We start from the raw sequence: 19,553 nt of genomic DNA on the forward strand, positions 1-19,553 counted from the left end.
CGGGTGGGTGAGAATCACTGGCAAGTTTGTATGACAAGTGCATCCGGCTGATAGCCAACTGAATTGATGGCTCAGTATTTTTTTATTACTGAGCTAAAATTGTGTGGTGGATTCAGTGCTTCCAGCACACCTGCTGTAGATCAGTTCTTACATACTGGACTGAGTCCAGTGGTGGATGGAAACTGGCTCGGCTAGCTACTGAGATAGCACCTATTGTTAATTTTATGTTTTAGATCCCCCTCCCACATTGCTATGTCTCACCGCCTCAATTTGGCCATTTAATATTACTGATCAGTGAATTTTCACTCATCTGATTGTTTAATGATTGTGAGAAGATAGGCCATACCAAATTAATGTTATGTTTCACTGCCCTCTTAGTCTAGTGGTGACCCAGCAGGTCAAAAAATAAATAAAATGTAAATCATTTCAGCTGCAACTAGTGTTGTTTTAGTTAACCGGCTATAACTAAAAGTACTTTTAGTAAGGCAAATATGCATAGGCGGATCTGAGGGGGGGCCAAGGGGTGCTGTGCCCCCCCTGGCCCTTCTCTGGCCCCCCTTGGATCTACAGTACCATATGTATACCAGAAACTAGAATCATGCATTCACACTGCATTTAGAAGTATAGAAAGCCAATTGGCAAATAGAAGACAACGCTTATAAATGTGCCTAACATTTATAGTTAAACTGTACACTGTATAGAAAGTGAGGCAAATAAATTTGAATTTTGTGCAAGGATCGAGATACTCTAATAGAGCAGTCACTACTCTAATAGAATAGTCGCAATTCTGATGTCATCAATTTACAAATTTTACAAATCGTAACAATGCTAGCTACTCCTTATTTTGATTTGGTATACACTTTACCATCAAACAAGTTATCTCAGATAGGCTAACCAATCTTTGTACGCATTGCAAATCATACACTTTTAAGCTAAGCATTATCAAAAATGCTCTGAAATTCAAACCTGGGAGGTCTGATTTTTAAAATTTTCTCCAACTACAGTTTTACAAACTGTATGTCCATCGTTCATCCAGCTATATGCTGAATAAGGTTATGCAAATGAATATAACTTGTGTTCTAGAATTTCCCCATAGCTCATAGTAGAATAAACACTGTTGTGCACTAAAACTTCTTGCCCCCCCTTGGCCCCCCCTGACAGTGTCTCCTAGATCCGCCTATGCAAATATGTATTAGTTAACTAAAACTATAACTAAAAGCAAATCCATATTAATAGATATTATAACTAAAACTAAATCTATAACTAAAAAAACAGCAGAATAATTTACTAAATCTAAAGCTAAAATGAATTAAGAAAGATAACTAAAACTATAACTATAACTAAAACTAAAAGGTTTTCATGTTTTTAACTAAAACTATAACTGTTTTGTTAGCCTGCTTATATGACTGCTCTATTAGAGTATCTTGATCTTACAGGTGCAAAAGCTAAAGTCCTTAGTGATGGAGCTCCATTTCCTTCCAACCCTGGCATATTAGCACTTTTTAAGAGATACGTGACTTACATAAATTTTATTTTTGGACATTGCATTGTCCTGCTGCGTCCGTGAACTGAATATGCCTTATAAATGAACTTGCTTACATAGCTAGGCATGGAGAAAAGAAGACTATAGATGGACTGAAGACTCAATCCCATTGTCAACTTTTAAACCTACAATAAACTGAGGATACCCTAGAGCATGTAGCTCTAATAAAGCACTCAGGTGCATATAAGATTGTAATGAATAATGAGCCACACACCTGCATGGGTTTATATATTCTGATCTGAATTAACCGTAAGTGACCTTAGCCAGCATGTCTGCAGCTGTTGTTAGTTTTTGCATTGAATTGCTGCTGAGGAAGTTCCTATCAAAAATGGATATTTTGGAGACAAATTCAGTGCAATTAAGTTCACTGAAAGCAATTAAGCAGTTGCAATTAACTAACTTAGTGATAAAGGCTTAACTGTTTCGTTTTGTATGTTTGGAGACATTTCTGAATTATTCACAGACTGATTATCATGCTACATAGTAGCAACTCATGACAGGTGCATTGGAACACTACAACTTTTGCATGCATAGAGTATTTATGGTAATTAACAGTCACTTAATCTAAAAGCATTGCTATCACCTAATACTGTGACCCCGATATTTTACACTAGCTAGCAGATATCAATAAATGAAAGGCCTTTGAACTGCACACATAAATTTGTAAAAATACACTTCTAATTGCAGATAGGTTTGGATACATTGCATTCTAAAAACAAATAAATTGCAGAACTAGCATATTGTTTAATCAAGAGTTCATAAATACCTCTCTTTTTATATTATGAACTCTTGGTTTAATGTTTCAACTGAATGTTCTATTAGAGTAGATTACTGTTCTATCAGAGTATTTCGATCTTATGCTCTCAAACACACTTGTGATCCTTGAGTTTTACTGCAAGGATGGTGAAAGTATCAGTTAGCAGATGAGCATTGGTGAGTATGATTCGTGTGTTATGTCCTATGGGTTTATACGTAGTTGTAGTCAAGAAAGAATCGGCTAGTTTCCTAAGGACTGGACAGTTGTTCTGAAGTAAGCCCAGCCCTGAAGGGGTTTCAGGGGCTCCTTTCTGGAAACCCCAGAAACCCCTCTAAAACCGCTCCTGTGAAGGTATAACCATATTGAACTACACTATCCTGAAATAGATCTACCATGTACGTAGTGGGCTGTATAATGATCTTTTCTCTATATAGAGCACTAAGTGTTGCTATTATGAGTCATATGGGGTATTATGAGGAATCATCAGAATGCTCCATAAGAATGTCTTACAGATGATTGTGTTCTTGCTTTGTCAAAATTAATGATCAGCACATCCATGCAAAAAAGCCAAGCTGTATGAAAAAGGTGCTGCCTTCAAAAAATCTGGAGTGGTGACCACAAAATGGCTGCAATGATGTTGATGATATTAATACACCAAGTAAAATTTATTATCATCCACATCATTGCAGCCGTTTCAAGACCGCCACTTTTGATTTCACAACTTTTTTCATCCAGGCTTTTTGAAGGCCGCATCTTTTTTATACAGCTTGGCTGTTTTTGGGTGAATTTCATTTCTTTTTATATATTAAATATATATACCCAAAGCCAACCATAAACTGGCTTTGAAGTTTGTTTTTAAAAAAATCATTGTTCTTATCTACAAATGCAATGAAGATGACATAACTAGTGTTCTACCAATGCAGAAAAATACTTACCGATAAAGCCAATTTATACAAATATTTATTTATTATTTATTTATTATAATTTTTTTTCGAACAGATTTTTCTTCTGTACTGTCCTTGATTGGGTGTAACTAATCACTGGACTGGACTACTGGACTGACATATTTTTGGTTTTTTACACATTCTGAGGTTGATTTTATTGAGTCTTGCTAGCCAAGGGCCTTCTGAAAACTTGCAGTCTGCTACTAAAATGATGAGTGTGAGGAGTGGAGTAAGTAATGACTGACTTCTAGTGATTTCACCTCTATTTATTATGTTCTTCTACAGTACATATACCTATATATACTCCTTATCAGTTTGCTGCAGGGAATGTGCTAGCTATGGTTAGCCAATGATAGCGTCTTGGAGATAGTAGCAAGCTTGCACAATGCTAATAAATTTGGTCACATATTATAGTATGCCATCCAGCACATGTAAGAACTAATCATGATAGCAGAAAAACCCTACAGTTGTGTAATGAGTTTGTATATTTCAGATAGGAACAAATTTAGCTACAATAGATTGTCTTAGGAAGGATAGGTTGTGTCCCAGGGGTCTGAGCTATTTAGTTCAAGAATACAGTGTATCATAGGTAGCACAAATATAGTAAAATGATTTTTGGTTAGCTCAGTATTGCTATATATTACAATCTCCAAAACACAATACTAAGAAGTGTATAAATGCTGTAGAGCATAACAAGTAGTGAGAAGTCAGTTTTTGCTTACCCCACTCTTCACACTCATCATTTTAGTAGCAGACTGCAAGTTTTCTGAAGGCCCTTAGCTATATAGCAAGACTCATAAAACCAAATGTGTAAAAACCAAAAATATGTCAGTCCAGTAGTCCAGTCCAGTGTTCCAGTCCAGTAGTCCAGTCCAGTGAGTAGTTACATCCTCCTTGATTTGATATTTTCCTAGCCAAGAGCTGCTCTTTCCCAAAAGTCTGTAATACATATTTTGAATAAAATTATACAAACTTTCTAAGACAAGTGCGTACCTTACTTCCGACTGATACATAGAGACTTAATCAACTAGCATACATGAACAACTTGATGTAGTGGGTTGGTGTTCATGGGTTAGTACAGTGATAACTAGTGACATCTCTTATTGTTGACTACACCACAAGGAGTCACACTACTAACAGGGATATGGTAAAGTATACTAGTGAACATCAATATTATTATTTTCCTGTACAACTTTAATTTGAAGGATATGTACAGATCAGAGACAATTATAAAAATTCAATAAATTACAAATTTAAATTGATCAAAAGATAGTAAATCAATTTACAATGTGGTCTGGTAAATTGTCCTCATTTTGCTATGGTGTGAGGGAAGAAAAAGGTTCTGAAATTTTGGATGTGAGTTAAGAAAAAGTTCTGAAATTTGTTTTGTGGCAGAAAAATAGTATAATTTTTAGCCAGCTGTTAGTTCTCATATAGTCTTGAATATTGGAGATAGGTGTTACATGGTATTATGATACGTTGATTTATATAATTTTGTAAAACATTGAGAGTCTAGCAGTCTAGCACGAGTATTATGAGATTCTAAAGATTCCCAGCCAAGTGATTATAGGAGATGGGAGACATAGATATAGGGACTGTAATTATTTGTTACTTATCATGCAACACAACGTTGGACTTTCTCAACACTTTTATCAGGTATGACTGCCATGGTGACCAGAGCATTGCTACTTGAAATGACTGGTATGCAAGGGACATGGTCTCAGTTGTAGCTATCTTGATATTTCATTTTACATAGAGAGAGAATTGTTGTAACTTGTTGAATGTGTTTGTTCCATTTTAGATCAGATTGAATTGTTACACCTTAGTATTTGAAATGGGTAACAGTTAGTGGAATGTTGAACATGTGATAGACATATCTGCATGGTGAGATACAGCACTTATTAAGCTTCATTTTCCAGGTATTGCACTGTTCCAAAAATTAATCAAGCATTACAGGGTCGAGTTCAATTTGTATTGGTTGATATAGTGTACAGTAGTCTTACAGTACAATATGATAGACAGTCAGGCAAGTCATTGATATATCCTAAACAAAACGGGGCCTAAAATGGTACCTTGCAGCACACCTGAGTGGGTAACTGGTGTAGGAGATAAGAATGTGCCTTCACCTTCAACTGTGACTTTCTGTCATAGATTATACTCACGAAAGAATAAATCCTTTGATAAATTTCTCCACTAATTCCATACCTTGTAGTTATTATAATAGACATTTAAGTGAGACTTTAACAACAAAAGCCTTTGCAAAGTTATCATAGTTGTGCATCAGTTCATGGACTAGCTAATGAGAGTAGCTGAAATTCACATGATTACTAAAATTAAAGCCATGCTGAGAGTTATGTAAGACATTATTACATTGAAAGTGTCTCACAATAATTTATGGCATAATAATAATTATTGTATGTGAGATTTGTCTATAATTAATGGCTTTGATCAGTCTCTTTTTTGAAAATAGGGATGACATGGGCTAGATTAGTTTGTTACATAATTATGTTAATTATGACAAGTGCATCCGGCAGGTATCAGCATATTAAGGTCTTTATATAATGAGCTCCTAAAAGTTGTACAGTGAATTGCTTCCAGCACATATGTATAGATTCTTATCAGGTCCAGTGGTGGCAGTAGCTACTGAGATAGCTACTATCAGCATGTCTGTGACTGTTGTCATTTTAACTTTTGCACTAAAAATCACTACATTATGTTTTGAGTGATATATTATCATCTTACAGGGAGGGTGGCTTGCTTGGATCAGAAGCACATGATAGTGCATATTTTATCACATGATAAAGAGTCGTACAAACCTTTAATCCCTATACAATCTTGCAAAAGGCTATGCACAATACTGTTAGGGCATTATGTGAAATAAAGGCAATAATTATTCAACTGTATATATGTATATGCGTATTTTGCTCATGTGCACACACTGCATATTATCCCAGTATCTACCCATACAGCCAGACATGCTGGGGCAGTCATTCATATGAAACCTCAAATATTCATCTGAGTGGGTAGCATGCAGACAAGTTGAATTGCTAGCTATATGCATATCTAAATCATTATAATTATGTAGTTATGCATTGACTACTATTTTATCAAGGGTTTAGAGTCTAAAGGAGGACTGGCTTGGTCAACACCGAAGGGAACCGGGCTCCATCGAGAAGGAGCTGGCCTGCCTGTAGGTCAGGGATAGATATGGGCATGACTAAGATCTGTGAATTAATACTCTATAAAGTATGTAAGAACTGACATCACCTAAATTGTATAGCTGCATGTTGTTGAATGTTCTAAAAGCATGGTTATTTCATGGTAATCTTTCCTCATACCATGCTGTACCCACCACACAGAATATTTCACACTATACAGTACATGGTACATTTCCTTAAAACTTTTATTGCTGCAGAATCTTTATATGTACACATTATCTGAAGCTGTTTGTGCAGTTCTATGAAGTTTCATAGCTTTTATGCAGCTTTCATGACTTTTAACTCTTATCTCCTGTAAAGGAAGTTACAGAATCCATGCAGGTTTTCCTTTCATGATCAATTAGCTATGTATGCATGCTATGCAACACTAAGTTACAGTAACTAATTGTAAAAGTGCTTAGCAAATTTTGAGATCAAGATGTTGAATTGAAAGAGTTAATTCTTAGTAAATACTATGACTATATGAACTGCATGATCAACTGTAAAAACAGATAATTGACAATTTATAAAATGGCGGGACTCTGAAGTATGCAACAAAAGGCTAATCATCTATATCTCTTAACTACATGCAACTGTGTTGTTGAAAGCTCCAATCTGTGCTGACTTAACAAGTGCATGCCTTACTTACGACTGATTATAGAGAATAAAATTCCTTCACCAACTGGTATACATTGATGAATTGATGTAGTACTAGGGTTGGTGTTTATATACATAATGAGCTAAAAATTGCATGGTGTTCAGCACATGTGCGTAGATTCTATATTTAAGGTAATAGTTAACTACATGTGTATTTTGCCCATGTGTGCAAGCATGTAATATGATATTATACCCCAGTATATATCCATACAGCCAGGCATGCTGGGGAAGTCATTCATATGAAATCTCAAATATTCATCTGAGTGGGCAGCATGCAGACAAGTTGAATCTCTAGTTATGCATATCTAAATCAGCTCTGTATCTGTGATTAGTATTACAGATTACAATACATGTAGTTTACTAACTTGCATGGTTGTGACTTGATTGATATTCTGTATCATATACGTGCAGGAGTCTAACCAGACATTCAGCTACTAGCTGACTAAGATTTGTGAATTCATTATACACCAATAGTATGTAAGAACTGTCATCACCTAAATTGTACGGCTGCATGTCAAATATCAAGTTCTAAAAGTATTAATTTTCCTCATACCATGCTGTACTTATCACACAGAATATTTCACACTACACTACATGGTACATTTCCTCAAAGCTTTCATTGATGCAGAATCTTTACATGTACACATTATTTGATTATCTGAAGCTGTTAGTGCAGTTCTATGAACGTTCATAGTTTTTCTGGAGTCTGCAGCTTCCTTGACCTTTAACCTTTAGTCTAATACTTCTTGTAAAGAAAGTTAAGAGTCATGCATATATATGTAACACCAAGTTACAGTAATTTTAAATGAATTTTGAGATCAAGATGTTGAATTAAAAGAGTTAATTCTTAGTAAATATACAGAGTTGATTATGACTATATGAACTGATAAACTCTTAAACAGATAACTGAATGTTGAAGACAATTTATAAAATGGTAGTATGTAACAAATCAGACTTTCTTTCAGAATCATTTAAATCAGACTTTCTGCAACCATGACAGGTAGCTACTACCTAAATTGTCCACAAAACTAGCACCACTGGCAAGATTAACTAACAGAAATATCTGAAGCACTGAAAACACCAATAGAATCAATCATTTTGATATAGCAAACCTCTCCAGCTATACCTCTTAACTATACAGATTGAAACAGACTTCAGTCTGTGCTGACATGCATACTCTCTACAATGAAACAAGCGCGTATCTCACTTCCAACTGATATATAGAGAATACAATTCCTTTCATACATTGATGACTTGATGTAGTGGGTTGGTACAGTGATAACTAGTGACATCTCTTATTGTTGACTACACCACAAGGAGTTACACTACTACCCAGACATATAGGATATGATAAAGCACAACGGTAGATATCACAAATTGCTATAATATAAAGTTTGACAGCAGCTGCAGAAAATACAATTTTGTTAGTGTACATTGATTATTTAAACATTACAGTATGAATTTGCACAATACCAGAAATTAGAGGTCATTGGCCTACTGCTTAAAAATGAAATTGACATACAGTGTTGGATTGGAAATACATCTCAAATAGTGCTATACAATGTCCGCTTTGTAATGAATGTAATGAAATATGTATAAATAGAGTCTTAACGACCCATTTGGTAGGATTGACGTCCGTTTCTACATGTTCTACATGTAGCAATACTGACTCATGATACCTGTTTGACTGCATGCTTGAGAATATGTTTGCATATGACAGTATCAAACTTGTGAAAAATGAATTATGTGACCAGATTTGTGAAACAGGGTCTTCCACACACATACAATTTACCAACTTTGATGACACATAACTTCAGTTGGAAAAGGCTATCGACTTGAAAAGTGATCAGCAGTGAGCACCAACATAGCTTAGCGGATGGAAAAAATTTCAGGGTCAATATGTATCTTGAAATCTGAGTTATAGATTCTGAGTTCATGTGTGGAAGATCCCTTTAGTAAATCCGGTCATGTATAGCACAGGGCATCCATTGCCATTGTACGCATCTCATCTCATCTCATGATGGAATACTGTGTGTGTTTATATAACTCTAGTAATGAATTACAACACATGCTACACATATGTGTAATGTACACTATAAATTAGTGTAACTAACACATCTATGTGTGAACTCTACTCCCATAAACATTATAATACATTAATATTAAAATGCATGCCGGCATTGAAGAACAATGGCACACTAGTCGTGTCAGTACAATCATGCTTAATAGCTCCACTGCAGGTATGCACACCCATCTATTAAGGTGAAGTTTAACAAGAGAGTTTAAGAGACATATCAGTTTCCATCCATACACGCATGAAAGTAACTGCCGCATAACTAAAATGTGTAAAGAAGCACTACAGTATATGTGTGCCCATAGAGTTTCAGAATCACCATTACTACTATATCAGACGCATACCGAGACTAATTAGATTAGTATAAAATGCACACTTTTACAACTTTGTATTATTGTTCACAGCTTTGTACATAAAATGCCATGTAGTTATAACACTATAAGATTTACATTACATAAAGCTGTAATTTATCAATTACAGTTCCTTCATTACTATAAGCCTCATCGCGACAAATCCTGACTTCAATATCTTCTTGTTGGTAGTGTTGTTTTAGTACTGCTAAATCATTTTAGTTTGATTCTAGTTTTAGTACTATTAGTTAGCTGTAGTTTTAGTTAGTTTAGTTCTAGTACCCCTAAATACCTGCAATTTTAGTTGGTTTTAGTTCTAGTACTCTCAGCTAACCATAGTTTTAGTTAGTATTAGTTCTAGTACCCAGCTCTTCTGTAATTTTAGTTAGTATTAGTTGCAGTACCCAATTTTAGTTAGTTTTAGTTAGTGTACTACTAGTATGTTCAGATTTTATTGCAATCTGAATCTGAATCAGTGAAGCCAAATTCAACCCTTGCCATACAGAGGTTATTAATATACCCAGTTGCACACTTTCACACATCTATTGCACAGCAAGAATTTAAATTATATTTGAATGTACATTTTGTTCTTTCGCAAGAATATCTAGATTATGGTTTGTTAAACGATTTCTTTTACCTCTGGTAACCTCTCCCCCTGAAGAAAAAAATTCTCTCAACAGGAGCTGATGATGCAGGTGTTGCGAGAATTTTGCAAGCAGTTAAAGCCAGATCTGGAAACTCATTTTTTTCTTCTGCCAAAACTCAAAAGGATCGATTTTTTATCATCTTTACTAACTCTGCATTCTATGTACCGATTCAATTGTTGCTCCTCCAGCGATATTGTGGTTGATATGTTCTCTTGATGGTCCTGTTCATCGTCTTCTTCATCTAGCAGTCTACTGACTCGATCTAAATGTTTAAAGCGTTTTGCAGGTGGGGGCTGTCCATCTTGATCATCATTTGAAATTGGCAAATTAATTTCTTCATTGTCATTTTCTTGACTTCCTGGTGACGATTGTTCCGTTTCTTCAGCGTGTCTGTTAATATGCATTAGTTGTAATATGAACTCTTTTGCCTTTTCTAGCTGTTTATCATTCAGTATCTTACGATATGCAGGGTTTACCAAAGTGGTTGCTACATAAACTGGATCAAAATTAGGCATATCAGGATTGGTAGCAAACATAAATCTTCGATTTAAATCGATAAGCATTCTCCTGCATACTACAGCTACTCCACTGGTTTTGCACATTTCTTCAAAGTGCAGGTTTAGTTCTTTAAGGACAGGAATAACCATTGCAATGGTTGTGCTGTTTTCGGCTGAAGTGATGTTAGTGTGGTGAGCAAATGGCTGAAGTAGTTGTTGAATGAATTCTAAATGCTTCCACTGTGTTGCAGTAAGGTTGTCCCAGGCAAGTTCATCAAGACTGGCCTTTAAATTTTTTACCACAAACTGAACCATCATTAGTTTTTACATCACACACACTTTTGTCATTGATCTTATCAAACCTAAAGTAGCCCCATACTCCACTTGACTTTGGTCTTCCACCTCCACTTGCCATTTTATACAAATAAACAAATGCTTTAAATAATTGAGTTTAAATAGCAGAAAGAAAAATGCTTAATCAGCAGAATCAATGGTAACACATTTGTGGTATGTGTATCATTTGCAAGCATCAACATCTTCAAAGAAAAGTGCTAATAGGAATAATCTTTTAGGCATAGGATTACATGAAACCTTTTAGTTAGTTCCAGTTCTTGAACTCAAAGTTGAAAAGGTTTTGGTTTAGTTTTAGTTTTTGAACCAGAAGTTTAAAGAATTTTAGTTTAGTTATAGTTTTTGAACCAAAATTATTCATAAATTTAGTTTAGTTCTAGTGTACCAAAACTAAAATTAAATAGCTGTACTAAAAGTGTATTTAGTTCTAGTACTTTAGAACCAAAACAACACTACTTGTTGGCTGACTGGGAATTTTCTGATAAACCATGGCATTCCAGGACTAGTACAGCAGTTGTTGTTAGCACTGATACAACCTTCACCATCCCACAGAGGGTCATCAGTATATATAACAGATTGCTGAAGCCCAGTGGCTCCTGATTCACAATAGTAATGGTCACCTATAAAGGGATGAGCTTTTCTGCCAGGAAAATTAGCACAAGGACATGTCCATGTTCCAAGATCAACATCGTCACTAATCCCTACAGCATAAGTCCAGACATGTTGACGAGGATCTCCAATCGTTATGGACAGTCCATCCACATATGGACTGTTAATACTTTTCCTCTGGTTACTGGTAAACAGAGCAAATGCATCTGGGGTTGCTTTTTGGTAGCCTCTTGCCATGCCACAAATCTTATGATAACTTGCTCCAGATACAGAGAAAACTGTTGGGTAGCAGCCAGCAGCATCATTAGGTGAACGACATACGTCAGTGCTGGGACGTACAGGGTCAGTAGGAGTAGTGATCTTAGTCCATCCTGTAGGACAGTCATCTCCTGAGCTGGTACTAAGGTTAACCGCTCTCATCCAACCTCCCTTGTGATCACCACACTCTAGTTCCATATCACAGTAGACTTGATGTGTACCAGTGGCTGTTTGGATCCAATAGTCACCTGACACTCCTCTGCTAGCCTTGTTGATCTTGTAGATGTCATCACAAGACTTTCCAGGGTTGGATGCCATCATTCCCAAGCTAGTGCAGAAGGCTGAGCAGGTATTCTCCTGAGCTGCTGCTAGACTTGCTGTCAGAGTGATTGCTATTACACTGATTGTTAGCATATTGATCTACTGGAGACACAATACTGTATTATGGTACTGCTGTAGTTGCTGTCACTGTTTTTATAGCAGATCTAAAGTGACATTTGTATATTAGTGAATGAGGTAAGCCCAAAAGAAGCTTAAGGTGCACCCTTGTAAGGCTTAAATGTAAACCATACGTTTTGGCTGGAATGGCTGCAGTGTAAAGTTCACAAAGCCTTACTATAAGAGTATTCACTACCATAATTACATTATATCATAAGCTGTCTCTGTGAAATGTATGCTGTATATGTCACTATCACTGCACTGTATAACAACCTAGTGACCATCACTACTTTTGTGGCAAATCCCACTGATTGATCAGTGACTTTCACAAGACTTACCACAATAAATCATGACAGTCACTGGATCATTTTACACTAATGTATAAATACACATATGTACTATAATACTGGTAGTGCATTCAATACAGTGAAACATAACATGATAACATTGTGTGTGCTTGAACAGAGTACCACATGCAATTATTGTCAAGCTAGTATATAAAAATTAAAAGTTAAAATACAGCTACAACACAATTATATAATTATAAAATCTGTGAAAGTTAATGTTATAATTTGAACATTGCCAAAAGTGTTCACTATATTATTACTGTGTATAAAGAAGCTCTGTACAAAGTATGACACACATCAAAAATGATAATCACTAAATTTATAAGTAATAATAATAATACAATAAACCGTTTAAATATGGCTGGTTGACAATAGATTGTTCTATGATCTAATTGTTGAAGGCAAGGAAGAGTGAAGTTTGCATAGCTAAAAGTTAGCTATAATAATCAGTTCATGAAGAGATTTAGAATTTTAACTTCTATGGCAGAATGTTTTAACAATAGTACAGGAGACATTATGATAATGTGGCTGTTGAGAAAATAGGACAAATAGTTGTGTGCTGTAATCATATGGTTGACCATTTTATTCAAGTATTATGAAATGGTTTTGATCTGCTGACTATATACTCTAAGTAGTAAAGCTCATCCATTCCCCTTTATCTTTCTATATAAAATTATTGCCTTTGCTTACACCTCTAACATCTACTTTGTAGCTCATACTTATATTGTTCAAATCTTTTGAGGGGTTGCTAGTTTAGCGACTACATCCCAAACATCTCGTTAAATCTGCTTTTGGTATATGCATATGTACCAAAAGCATATTACCTCCATCAGCAGAGGTCATGATACCACTTTCAAGGATAAATATTCATAAATTTAGTTTCTTTCCGGCCACCATTAGATTGTGGAACAGCCTACCTGATCAAATTGTTAAATTAGAAACCATTAGAAGATTTTGTAACTCTGTTAATGATTATGTGATCAACAACTAACCTACTTGATAATTACTTACACTTAATAAATTGTATGTAATTCTTAGTTAACTATAGTTAATTTTTATACCTATATGTACTTAGCATATTACATGTATACTCTTTTAGACTCCTGCAATTATAATTTATAATAATAACAATAACAAGTGTAGTGTAGTTATGCAATGTGGTGGACTGTGTTCTTCCAGTGAATTGACTTGCCTGACAGATTTATTGCAGCTCTTTCAACTTCAGAATATTACAAGTATTTGGGAATTTATGAGGCTGATTCCATCAATTGTCCAGAAACCAAGGAGTTAGTTCAAAAGGAGTGTCTTCGCCATGTGTGAAAGATCTTATCATCTCAGCTGCATGGAAGAAATAAAATTCTGGCACTTAATGAATTTGCTATCCCCATTTTATGCTAGTCTGCCTCCATTGTTGACTGGAAACAAACTGAATTACAGGTTTTGGGTTGCAAAACCAGGAAAACTTTTAAAATGAATGGTGGGTTACATCCGTGGATAGGATTTACGTTCATCACAATCTGGGTGGATAAGGACTTGTGAGTGTAGAAAGTGTTGTTGCTGCTGTACGTGCAGCACTTTACCACTATTTAAAGAACCACTCTAATGTTTTATTGATGCAAGTACTCTCTAGTGGCAATGTAAAGATTCCAAGTGGTGTATCAGTAACTCCTGAAACATTTAGTGATCACCTAAATGTTTTACACTTTCAAAATTGGCAAGACAAATCTTTAAATGGCCAACTTGAATGATAACAATTGTGCCCACTCTTTTGGATGGCTTGTCCATTCCGACTTAAAGATTGAGACTGAAAATTTAATTTTAGCTGCCAGGATCAGGCACTAAACACTAAGTATTACAATGCATCCATCTTAGATGTCACCTGTGTGGGTCAGTGATTGAAACTGTGGCTCATATTGTCTCAGGGTGCTCTGTTTTGGCTGGCACATTGTATAAGAAGCACCATGATGAAGTGGGGCAACGCTTACACTGGTGTTTGTGCTCACAATTTGGTTTCCCAGTTGTGAGAGATTGGTGGAAACATAATCCAAGACCTGTTGAAAAATCTGACTGTGTGAAAATTTTATGGGACTTCACTGTTATAACTGACAGAACTATCCATGCCAATTGTCCTGATTTAATCTTATTGTTGAAAGAAGAAAGACATGCTTTTTTGGTGGACTTTTCTTATCCTTTTGACTCTAACGTTGTTAGTAAAGAAGCTGAAAAGGTTGACAAGTATCAGGACTTACTAACTGAGATCCAGAGACTCTGGCATGTTAAGGCAGATGTAATTAACTGCAATAGTTATTGGTGCCCTTGGTGCTCTGAGCCCCAGCTTACTATTACTTTGAAGCTCTGTGTCTTACAGAAATCTGTTTTACTGCAAACTGCTGGACTGTTGCGTTGAATACTGAACATTCATCTTTGAACCTTTGTTAGGTTTCGATGATCGTTTTAGTTAGCTATTTACCAGAATTAATTATTTTGATTTCTGTGCGTATTTCAATAATAAAAATAATGTACACCCCATAAAAGAGTTCTCAGCTTGCTGTATATGTGTGATGCAGGAGCATTAATAAATAATAAAAACTGTTCTGGAATAATGGTGTCATTTCATACTTAAGTGACTCATGAAAATATTGTGAATCACTTAAAAAAAGTGGCATCATTTTTCAGTCAAAAATATTGCCAAATTTTAATAGTGAATAAGCTAAATTTGCAAAAATTTTTCTGTGGGGGGCATGCCCCCAGACCCCCCTAGATAGAGCATGCTCCGAATGCTGAGTGTGTTTCGCACACTATAGCTAGTTGTATTAACCAGTTGTCGCTTTTCTTAGCCTACCAACCATTATGTTAGCCCCCCCCCCCTTCTGAAATCCTAGATCCGCTCCTGCAATTACAAATACGAATTATAGTATCTATTCAGTAAACTAATTGTGAAACTGTCTAATTGATCAGCATAAACAACATCTGAAGGCAAACAGTTCCATTCGGGAATGGTGCGTGGAAAAAGCACAATCTGTGGTAGGCTGGTAATGGAGGAACTTCATGTCATTTCTTAATCTGGTGGTAGTAATTGGTGATGGAGTTGGGAGATTTGTTGGAATTTGTAAGATATTATTTTGTAAATTAGACAAGTGCTCTCTTCGAAGTTGTAATGCACTTGTCAATTTCATGCCCCACCCCCGGGGAGGGTGGGGGAATACAGGGGATTTGACAAATCGTGGTATCAAATTCCCCACTACTGGGGAAAAATCGGCTGTCAAATCCCCACCCCCATAGTAGGGGATTTGACAACACCTCAAGGATGACTAAGCGCGTCTTTGGCGTACAGGGGTATGGCCATATGGAACAGATTACCTAAAGCACTATACAGTGCTAAAACTGTGAATGGTTTTAAAACATTATTTTGTACAATGTAATTCTGTTTTGTTGTGTATGTATGTACTTATATTGTATTGTATTTTTTTGTTGTGCTCTCAGGGCATAGCTGAAAAACAGCCTTCTTTGGCTGACGCTATTTTCCCTGATTAAATATCATTAAAAAAATATATATATATATATATATATTTCATGCATGCGACTAGTAATAAAAATTTAGCAAGTGCGATTATATTGCTTAGAAATGCAACTACCGAAAATCGGTCAGTGAATTGGACAACTGTCAATTGCCCCAGGGGTGGGGACAAGAAGCAATGTCAAATCCCCACCTGGGGTGTGGGGACGCCCGGGGGGTGGGGCATGAAATTGACAAGTGCATAAGGTTGGCCACTTAAGTGATGACAACGTATTTAATCATAGTGGTGAAAAAAATTGCAGCCAATTCTTGGCCGCCACCTTTCTCGCTCTTTTGGGGGCCTTACCCTTTTTCACAGCTTGGCTACTTTGTTTTAGTGCTGATAGGCTACAACTATACATCTATCTTCTCTGGAGTAGTCAGCCTGTTTTGCTTCAAGCATGAAGAGGGACTGGCTATCCGCAAGGCTATATTAAATCGCTTCGTGCAGATCATATTCTCGCGTGGCCCAGCCCCTATTTTCCTGTGAATTTAAGCGCGCCTGTTTTAGGGGCTGGGCCATGCGAGCAGCTAGAGCATGCTTTCTGTGATTCATAATAGGCTACCGGGTGAGTAAATACACGGTACTACATAGGTCATAGCACATTCAAATACCTGGTATGTTTCTGCTGCGAGCTTGTACACACGCCAGTAACACAAACAAACAAACAAGCTTCATCATCGCCGGGACGATTGGAACCATCTCACGTGAGCCCATTCAAATTTGTCTACCTGATCATCGTTACCCCTTCGTAACTGAAGGTCGGGATAGTAAAATACGCCACTTACAATACGCTTCCGTATATCGTGTTCCATGAGGCAAATCCGGGCTACGTTGGACAAAATAACTTAGCTATTTCATTTGGAAAAAAACCATCACTAGCTATCATACTAGATGCTCATCACGATTTGTTCCACCAGTATTATGACAACTGCTCATGTGTTAAGTAGCTGCCCTGCAGCACTCAATCGATCACGGTATACTTATCGTCATGACCAAGTTCTTTTCGTACTGACCACTAAGATTACTGAATTCTTTGCTGGTGATCGGTGATCTTCAAAGCAATCGGTGATCTTCAAACTGCAATGCAGACTACAATTACCAGTTTACTTGGCGGTCCTCAGAACCAAGAGCAGCCGATGGCTATGGATGATCAAAGTTCTCCCCTTCATCGTGATGAATTGTCAGAATGGTCAATCAGTAAATCAACAAATGTAGCAATACCAACAGGAGAGGATTCAAGAAAATTTAATGCTGTGATATATGGTATCCCTGAATGCAACACGGGCACCACAAGATTTGAGCGACTTAAGCAAGACTTCTGTAAAGTCTTTGACGTATGCTCTGCTATTGTTCCTTCTAACAATCCAAGCAGTGTTATCCGTGATACTGTGCGTCTGGGAAAGTACTCTAGCGATTCTGCAAGACCTAGACCTGTCCTGGTAAAGTTTAATTCTTCGGGCTATGTTTCCAACTTACTTTACAACAAAAAGCAATGTCCTAAGGGTATCACTGTGAAACCTGATTTACCTCTGCAGGCCAGAAAAATTGAATCGTTACTGCTAAAAGAACGGTGGCGACTCATACAAAAGGGCCAAGATAGAAAGGCAATTAGGATAAAAGTTTTCTGGCTGGCAAACTTTTTGCCACTGTTATCAGTGATGAAACACATAATGAGCATCATGTACAGTACTCTGTCACCTATCCACCTAGTAGTGATCACAGTACCTCTAATGGTACTGACAACAACTGACTAGCCCAGGGTCAGTACCATTGTCACAGTTCATCTAATTTCAACCAGTCGTCCTTTTGCTTATGGAATGCACGTAGTCTGGTAAATAAACTAAACCACTTTCAGAGCTATGTATATTGTTATGATTTCCAGATTGTAGCTATAACTGAGACTTGGCTAAAGCCATACATTCTGGACAGTGAAATTTTACCCACAGGTTATAATATTTTTAGAAATGATCGTCACTCCAGAGGAGGAGGGGTTATGCTTGCAGTAAAGGATAACATTACCTCTAAGTTGATTGGTAGACATAGCAGTCTGGAAGCCATTGTTGTGTCAGTTTTATGTAATAACAAGGAGATCACCATTTGTTTATTATATGTTCCTCCTGATGCTAACCAATCACATCATGAAACCCTACTGGAATATCTATCAAGTCTATCTTTTCATGATCATCTGCTAATACTAGGAGATGTTAACTTACCTGATGTCGATTGGAGAAACTACCAAGGTCACTCTGACTTTTCCTCTCAATTCTGTGACAAGATTTTTGAATTAAACTTGGAACAGCTGGTTGATAAACCAACCCACCCACATTAATGGCAACATCCTGGATGTCGTTTTAGCAAATTTTGTCATCAACCAGCCAGCAGTATCTGATGCTCACCCTCAAGGCCTCTCATCTGATCACTTTATAATTAATTTCAGTGTTCCAACATCATCTCACACTGTGGAACAGAAAGCCTCCTATGTTGCTTACGATTACTCAAGAGCTGACTGGGACAGTATGTATAACTCTATGATGAATCACAATTTTCACGAATACTATCATCTAAGTGACGTTGAAAAAGTTTGGGCTACATTACAACATATTCTACAGACTGCTATTCAAGCTTTTGTCCCACAGTTTTTGGTCAAGAAGAAGCAGCATCCCAAATGGTTTACACCAACCATAAAACATTGTCTGAACTGTATTCATTCTTTAAGAAGAAAGTACAAAAAGAATCCCAGTAATAATCTAAAGCTAAAGTTACAAGCAGAAGAAGATAATCTCCAAGCATTGATTGTAGAAGCTAAGAGTGACTATGAATCCAACTTAATCAGCAACTATGCTAGTAGCAATAATAGTCTCATCTATAAATACATATCCTCTCTTTCAAAAAGTGACTGCTTACCACCTCAGATGCATTTAGGTACAGACACCACCACCTGTGACCAGGACAAAGCCAGATTGTTTAACAGCTATTTCTACTCTGTTTTTAATGATAAAGACTTGACCAATGATTCCCTGACTACCACCAATGAAACTTCTGGTGCTTCCTTAAGTGACATAGTAATCACAGCTGAAGATGTTCATGAAGCTCTAGTCTCCCTAGATCCAAACAAAGCAATGGGACCTGATGGCATCAGCCCTAAAGTATTAAAATATTGTGCAGACGCCCTTTGTCAACCCATCAGTTATCTTTTTCAGTTAACCATTACAAATAGCTATTTACCATCTGAATGGCGTACACATTGTGTCATTCCAATCTTCAAGTGTGGGGACCGTGCTACTATATCCAACTACCGTCCTATATCACTATTATGTATCATTT

The sequence above is a fragment of the Dysidea avara genome, chromosome 14 (genome assembly GCF_963678975.1).
Source record: "Dysidea avara chromosome 14, odDysAvar1.4, whole genome shotgun sequence".
Taxonomy (NCBI): Eukaryota; Metazoa; Porifera; class Demospongiae; order Dictyoceratida; family Dysideidae; genus Dysidea; species Dysidea avara.